Below are 8,736 nucleotides of genomic sequence, written 5' to 3' on the forward strand. Positions count from 1 at the left end.
GTAATAGTTGAAGAATGGTAATTCTAAACAGTTTTTAAAGTTTTTTGTTTAGGATATTTTTGTAAGTGTGTGAGAATAGAGGAGTAAGCAGTTTAAAGAAAATGAAAAGTTTAGACACCACAATAATATAGTTTCTAAAGAAGTATTTTGCTTTAAGTAATATTTTTAGTGTCATCTAAATTACATATGTATCTAATGATTTTGAACTGGCTTGCACAGTGTGTTTCAGACTTGTACTCTCATAGAAAATGTTTTTTAATTTGTCTTTCTAGCTACACTAAATGCTAAACAGCCAATCACATTTATATTTGAAGATAAAAATACATTTAAAGATCATTTCACATTTGAATTCTAACAATAAGTATTTTATAATGAGCTGAAATGAGCTTAGGGTTACCTCTGGAGTTCTGAGGTCACACTTAGACAAGAAACCAAAGATGAAAATGTCTGCTCTCTGTTGAGTTCTTGCATTTCAAGAGTAGGAAGGGAGGGAGTGGGGAATTTGTATCTACAAGGGGCTTTCAAATACACATTTACACCAAAGTAATACTACCTAAATGACATTTAACAACAACAGAATTCCCTGTAGAAGCCTAACAGGTGATTCTTTGCAACTATTATGCCTTTTTGATGAAAATGATTTTCAACAATTTATTCATAGATTTATACTCCTCCTACTGAAATTAATTCTTCATAGAAATATTTGCTTTGTATATTACTAGAATGTTTTTTTTCCCCCCACAAAGGATGAATGTACTTAACTGATGTTGAACATTATGCATTCAGGTTCAGGGGTGTTTGATTGCATTTTAAATTAATTGAGGGACAGTGGAAAAGAGTACATGAGAAAATGGGACAACCTCGAGTGGCCTTAACCTCCCCATTGACATCTTTTAGTCCTAGTTACAGGTGGAAGTCCTTTGTGTGGGAGAGTCAGCTCTCCAATGCACATTTGGAGTTACTGTTCCCATCTGACTTTGGTTCTGAAAAATTTCCTGAAAATTTTCTTCTGCATTAATATATTTTCCTTAATTCTTACAGTCACCCTCAAGAGACTAATTTTAAAAGTGAATGACTGCTTAGAATTCCTTAGAGGCCAGTTTATGCTAGCCCAGATTCCTCTTTTTACAGATAAGAAATCCCGCATAAATCTGAGTTTCCAAAGGGCACACAAGTAGTTAATAGCTGACTGTCAGTCAACATAGCTTAGATATTCTTTACTTGCAATGCTTCTTTTTCAGAGATTGTGTGCACAAGAAGATATGTGATAAGTGCTACGGAATCCTTGGAAGTTACTTCAAAAAGTACATATAGAACCAAGTGCTCCCTAACTAAATTACAAATGCTTTCATACCATTATTATCAGAATAGCATCCAGGACCATAGAAGGATGCCTTCCCAAATTTACCCTTAGAAAGCATTTGTTGGACCCCTACTTTTTGGCATGTCCTATTTTAGTCTTTAGTAGTAGAAATGAAGCACCTTTATTTGGCAATATTTACAAAGAGGGACTCGGGATAAATGTTGATACCTCATTCATGGAACTAAAGCAAGATTATAAAACTGTATGAGTAAGTTCATTCACTCAGCAAATATATACACCTTATGTTTAGGTCTGTGCCAAAGGTATTTTTTTGACTTCACCTCTCTCTGCCTTAGATATAAAATGAGGATAACAGTAGCTACTTCTTAAGGTTGTTATAAGGATTAAATGAGTCAATAAATGTAAAGTTTTAAAAGAATGCCTAGCATATTGTCAGCTTCAATTGGTGTTGTTTTTACCTTCAAGGAGCTAATAATAGAGTGGGGGAGGTAACATATATATGCATGTAAAATAGAGATTCTCACTAAATGCCCAGGTAAGCAATTCTGTAAAGTATGTACGATTTGTGAGGTTTGTGAGTTTGTGTGTTTGAGCAGGAGGGAAGGTGGTCGTAAGATGGAATGTGTATGTTCTAAAATGGTAGGAAAGGGCTTCCTGGAAGATATAAATTTAGTTACTAAAGGACAAGTAAGATTATCAATCTCTGGGCATTGAAAGATTTTAAGTGTATGTCTTCAAAGAAGAGAGAAGAGATTAAGATTAGACTAATTAAGACTCATATTAGGAAATTATGAGAGTTAAAGCTTGCCAAGTTAGGTTGCTAATGTTTGGAATAATCTGGAGAGAATTAGTGTTTTAAGGCAAAAGAAAAGGTTCTGGGAGTTTTCAAGAGTGAGAAGTCTAAGGAAGGATTTTTATACTTGAGAGAAATACATTTGAAATCTTGGAGTAAATTAGTTGGTGCAAGGTAGAACTATGTCTGGATGCCAATATGTCCAGAAGTTGAAAGTCAATAGTTAAAATTTGGATATTAATATCCCAAGGGTCATCATGATAATGGCATTTTAGAGTGCTTTCTAATGTGCCAGTAATTATTTAAGTGTTGTATGGGTCTTAACTCATGTAATCCTTATAATGTAGATATTATTATTACTCACTTTACAAATGAGAAAACTAAGGCGCAGAGATGTTAAATTGCCCCAATCATAGTTAAAATGTTAGTCAGGATTCAAACCCAAATGGTGTGACCCCAGAATCTGTGCTCTTAACCACTATACTTTCTTTCCCATAATAGCAAATGTAGTTTATATTTCGAAGAAGAAAACAGTAAATGGTTGGAAGAAAAGATGTGAGCCAAGTGATACATCCAGGAAGGTAAAAGTGAATATTAAAGAATAATGCAAAACCAGGGGTGATTAGAAGTAAGTGATATAAACGGATGGGTGATATTGACTTCACATTTAAGGCAGCAATGAGAAGACATAGTCAGGGACCAAGAGTCTGTTTCCTCACCTGTCCTCCAAGTTAGGAGTGGGAGATGATAGAGCCCATGAAAAAGTCACCCAGGAAAACTGGGCGGCTTTCCTTCTTATGAGATAAAAGAGAGAAGAGGCAGAGAAAAAAGGAAACCACTCAAAAAAGTGGGAATATGGGGGAGAGATGACTTGTTCTAAAGCTAAAAAAAAAAAAGAGTAAAAAAGCAATAGGTTGAACTGCTCATTGCATTCCTTTACTAAGACTTGGAGTGAACCAGGAAGTAAGTGGTTAAGGATTGCCTTGAGACTTTTCAAGGAGGGAAGTCATAATGACCTGTTGGTCTTACAAATGCAGGCTAGTGTGACCTGGTATTAAGAAGGAAAGGATAATTTCTCATTGGATTGCCTGTCTATGCACTGAGACTGGTGCCATGTTAGAAATATACTAAACATTCAATAAATAATTGTTTGCTAAATAAACCAATCGTCATAACTGATGCCAAGCACTTATTCTTTGGTTGCTTAACACTGTAACAGCACTTGTAGTGAATACATTTCATGGAATATTGTTGGACAAATATTGTAATACAGTTGAAAGATGTTATTTAGAAGATACTAAGCTAAGTAAGAATTGATGGATTTTAAATTAGATCATCTTATCATCTTATTATTCTCCTTTTTTCTAATTTTACTTAGGTATAATAGACAAAATTATATTTAAAGTGAAAACATGATAATTATATATATAGTAAAAGCCATGCCCTATCAAGTTAATTAACACATCTATCACCTTACATATTTCCTTTTTTTTTCCTTTCAGGAAAGGACATTAAAGCTCTATTCTCTTAGCATATTTTAATTATACAGTACATTATAATCAACTATAGCTATCATGTTATACATCAGTTCTTAAGACCTTATTCATCGTGTAACTGAAAGTTTTACCAACCTCTCCCAATTCCCCCACCCTCCCCCTGGCAGCCACTTTTCTACTCTCTGTTTCTATGAACTTGACTTTATTTATTTCTTATTTTTTATTTCACATATATGTGATATCATCTGGTATTTGTCTTTCTCTGTCTGCCTTATCTCACTTAGTATAATGTCCTCTCAATTCATCTTTTTTGCTCATGTATTAATTAATCAAATATTTGTGGAGCACCTGCATTATGCCAGACACTATGCTAGATGCTGGTTGAAATAGCAGTAAAACAGGACAGACCTGGTGAGCTGCAGTTTCAGCGGAGTTTATAATATAGTTGAGGAAAGTGACATCTCTCAGCTAGGCTGCATATGCAATTGCCTGGACAACCAGAGAACTGATTCCTCTGTCAGAAGCTGGGGGCTGTGGTAAAAGCCTTTCAAAATTTAGAGAGACTCCATTATCTGTAGACCATAGAGGAAACTGTACAGAAATTATATATTTGCTTACTATTTCACCCATTCCACACTGTCTTGGTTCCTGTAGCTTATAGTAAGTCTGGAAGTCAGGTAGTGTCAGTGTTCCAATTTTATTCTCCTTCTTCAGTATTGTGTTGGCTATTTTGAATCTTTTGCCTCCGTATATAAACTTTACCTCAGCTTCTTAATATCCATAAAATAATTTTCTGGCATTTTGATTGGGATTGCATTGAGTCTATAAATCATATTGGGAAGAACTAACACTTTTACAATATTGATTCTTCCTATCTATGAACATGGACTATCCATTTATTTATTTATTTTATTTCATTCACAAGAATTTTGGATTTTCTTCATATAGATTTTGTACATATTTTGTTACATTTATACCTATTATATTTGGGAGTGCTAATGTAATTGATATTGTGTTTTTAAATTCAAATTCCACTTGCTTGTTGCTGGTATATAGAAAGTGACTTACTTTTGCATAATAGTTTTATATCCTGCAACCTAGCTTATTAATTCCAGAAGGTGGGTTTGTTTTTTTGTCACTTCTTTCATATTTTCTACATAGACAATCATGTCCTCTGCAAGAAAAAACGGTTTTATGGGTTTTTTTTCCCAGTGAATATATGTTTTACATCCTTTCCTTGCAATATTATATTAGTAGGACTTCCACTATAATGTTGAAGTGAGTGGCAAGAGGGGACGTTCTTACCTTATTCATAATCTAAAGAGGAAACTGCTTGTTTCTTAACATTAGTTTGACATTGCCTGTGGGCTTTTTTTTTTGTAAATTTTTTTTTTATCAAGTTAAGGAAGTTTCCCTCTATTCCTCGTTTACTGAGTTTATCATGAGTTGGATTTTGTCAGATGCTTTTTCTGCATCTATTGATATGATCACATGGTTTTTTCTTTTTAGCTTGTTGATAGGATAGATTACATTCGCTGATATTTTTTACATGTATTTTTATTGATTTCAGAGAGGAAGGAAGAGGGAGAGAGAGATAGAAACATCAATGATGAGAGAGAATAATTGACCGGCTGCCTCCGGCACCCTCACTACTGGGGATGGAGCCCACCTGGACCTGTGTCTGGCTGGGAATCAAACCACAACCTCTTTGTCCATAGGTCTATGCTGAATCACTGAGCCACATTGGCCAGCTAATTCATTGATTTTCAAATGTTGAGCCAGCTTTGCACACATGGGATAAATCCCATATGGTCATGGTATATAATTCTTTTTATAATTTTTGGATCCTGTATGCTAATATTCTTTTAAGGATTTTTGCCTTTATGTTTATGAAAGATACTGGTTTGGAGTTTTCTTGTAAAGTCTTTATCTGGTTTTGTAATAGGGTAATGCTGGTCTCATAGAATGAATTCAGAAATATTTGCTCTGTTTCTATCTTTTGAAAGAGATTGTGGAAAGTTATTGACTCAACTTAATAGATATGGGTCTCTTTAGATTGTCTATTTCTTCTTGCATGAGTTTTGGCAAGTCATGTCTTTCCAGGCGTTGGTTCCTTTTATCAGTTATCAAATATGTAAGCATAGAAGTGTTCATATTATTACCATATTATTTTTTTTTAAAAAAAGAATTATCATTGTTGTTGGAAGTATCACATATATCCCTCTTTTCCCCCCACCGCCCCCCTGTAGCGGCCTCAGACCCCCACCCCCCAGATCTTCACCATTCTATCATCTGTGTCCAGGGGTTATGCATGTATTAATACAAGTTCTTTGGTTTGATCTTTTCCCTTCCACCCATCCTCCCCCACCTTCCATCTGAGATTTCACAGTCTGTTCCATGCTTCCATGTCTCTGGATCCTTTTTGTTCATCCGCTTATTTTGTTCATTAGATTCTGCATATGAGTGAGATCATGTGATCCTTGTCATTCTCTGATTGTCTTATCTCAGCATAATATTCTCCAGGTCCTTCCAGGCTGTCTCAAAGGGGAAGAAATCCTTCTTTTCTACTGCTGCATAGTATTCCATGGTGTAAAAGTACCATAGCTTTTTTTATCCACTCACCTACTGATGGGCACTTGTACTGTTTCCAGATCTTAGCTATTGTAAATTGTGCTGCTATGAATATAGGGGTTTCATACATTCTTTCTGATTGGTGTTTTGGGTCTCTTAGTATGTATTCCTAGAAGTGAGATCATTGAGTCAAATGGCAGTTCCATATTTATTTTTTGAGGAAACTCCATACTGTTTTCCATAACCACTGCACCAGTCTGCGTTCCCACCAGCAGTGTACGAGGGTTCTCTTTTCTACAAATCCTTGCCAGCACTTGTCATTTATTGATTTGTTGATGGTAGCCATTTGACAGGTGTGAGGTGATACCTCATTGTTGTTATAATTGGCATCTCTCTGATGATCAGTGACTTTGAGCATTTTTCATATGTCTCTTGGCCATCTATCTATGCCCTTTGGAGAAGAGTCTATTTAGGTTGTTTGCCCATTTTTCAATTGGATTGTTTGTCTTCCAATTGTTAAGTTTTATGAGTTCTTTATATATTTTGGATATTATACATTTAACAGATATATCATTGCCGAATATGTTCTCCCATACAGTGGGCTCCCTTTTTGTTTCGTTGATGGTTTCTTTTGCTGTGCAGAAGCTTTTTAGTTTGATGGAGTCCCATTTGTTTGTTTTTGAGAGATATCAGAGATTTAGCTACCCACTGATGTGTCTCTGTTTGGGCCTGTTTGGGTTCTTCTTGCTTGGGACTCTCTGTGCCTCCTAACCTTGTGTGATTTTTTTCTTCACCAAGTTAGGGAAGTTTTCTGCCATTACTTCTTGAAACACATTCTCTATCCCTTGCTCACTTTCTTCTTCTTTTACACCTATTATGTGAATATTGTTATGTTTCATGTTATTCCACAGATCCCTTAAACCAGTGGTTCTCAACCTTCCTAATGCTGCGACCCTTTAATACAGTTCCTCATGTTATGGTAACCCCCAACCATAAAATTATTTTCATTGCTACTTCTTAACTGTAATTTTGCTACTGTTATGAATCATAATATAAATATCTGATATGCAGGATGTATTTTCATTGTTACAAATTGAAGATAATTAAAGCATAGTGATTAACCACAAAAACACATATATATGTAATTATATATGTGTTTTCCAATGGTCTTAGGTGACCCCTGTGAAAGGGTCATTTGACCCCCAAAGGGGTCATGACCCACAGGTTGAGAACCTCTGCCTTAAACTGTCTTCCTGTTTTTGAATTGTTTTTTCTTTTTGGTTCTCTGGTTGAATGATATTTTCTACCATCTTCTTATTCACTGATCTAATCCTCAGCTTCCCCTAATCTGCTGTGTATTCCTTCCAATGTGTTCTTTATTAGTGCTATGTCATTCTTTATTTCTGTTTCATAGTTACTATATCTTTTCTCATGCTATTGAGCATCTTTGCCATCATTATTCTGAACTCTATTCTGATAAATTTCTTATTTCCATTTTATTTATTTGTGGCTTCTCTAAGATCACCTAGAAGATGACAGGAGGCATCTCATACTTGCCTGTCTGAGAGAGGGAGATGGAGAGTTCTCCAGCAGCTGACAGTCCCCACTGGTTGCAGGTGACTCCTGCATGATCTTAATTTTCCTCTGATTTTTGGCTATATTTTGGCTTGAATTCTCATTTTGGTTTTTTGTTGTTTTTTTGTTTTGTTTTGTTTTGTCTTTTTTTTTTGCCTGTTTGGGTTTGTGTCTATATATTAGGTAGACCTGCTACACTTCCCAATCTCTAGTGCAGGAAAATGCCAGATGCTATTTCTGACTGGCCTTGAGTCCCCTGTTTGAAGCTATGAGCAATCCACAGGTTGTGCCTCCCTCTGCTGGGGCTGGGTGCCTTTAGGAAGGACCAAATTGTGCACCAGGCTCTGTTTTTCCTAGCTCTGGGCCCAGAAGATCAGGCAAAAACTCAAAGTCTCCAGAGATTCACCTCTGCCTGCAGTCTGATTCTTATTCTGAGTCTTAATTTGCCTTAGGCTATAGACCACAGGGTGGGGTGAGAAGTCTTCCAACAGGTTGGGTTAATTGCCTTTCCTCCAGGCAAAAACCACCTGGACAGCAAAGGTCTGTGGAGAAAGGTGTCCTCAGCTGTGTGAGAGAATGACTCAGCACAGGAAACAGAGGTGTCTGCCCTCCAAGCTCCAACCACAGAGTCCCAAACCCTGGACTCTCCTCACAAAGCTCCAGTCCACTCTGCCCTCTCTCTGCTAGAGACCAAGGTGATTGGCTGCACATGAAATTTTGTGAGTTGGTCCTTTAAAAGGTTGCCTGCATTTCTAGTTGTTTCTAGAAACAACAACCCTGGCAGACAGCAACCCTTCTGCTTTCCACAGCCAGATGTTCTGTGGGCTCCTTTCTCAGTTCTAGTTCTCTGGGCTGGGGAGCCCAGCTTGGGGTTTAGACCCAAGAGGTTTCAGTGGGATAAGATATAATAGGCTTTGTTCTTTAAGCAAGAATTTCCTAAGGTCACTGTTATTCCTCATCATCTTGGTGCCTGATTT

At 36.4% G+C, this 8,736-nt stretch overlaps 1 protein-coding gene across 1 annotated transcript in view; it reads left to right on the forward strand.

The window, feature by feature from the left end:
* The window catches only part of PGR (progesterone receptor), a 76,857-nt gene that overhangs the window by 1,405 nt on the left and 66,716 nt on the right, over window positions 1–8,736 (forward strand). The gene's annotated exons all lie outside the window — the stretch shown is intronic.

The sequence above is a fragment of the Myotis davidii genome, unplaced genomic scaffold (genome assembly GCF_000327345.1).
Source record: "Myotis davidii unplaced genomic scaffold, ASM32734v1 scaffold8, whole genome shotgun sequence".
Lineage (NCBI taxonomy): Eukaryota > Metazoa > Chordata > Mammalia > Chiroptera > Vespertilionidae > Myotis > Myotis davidii.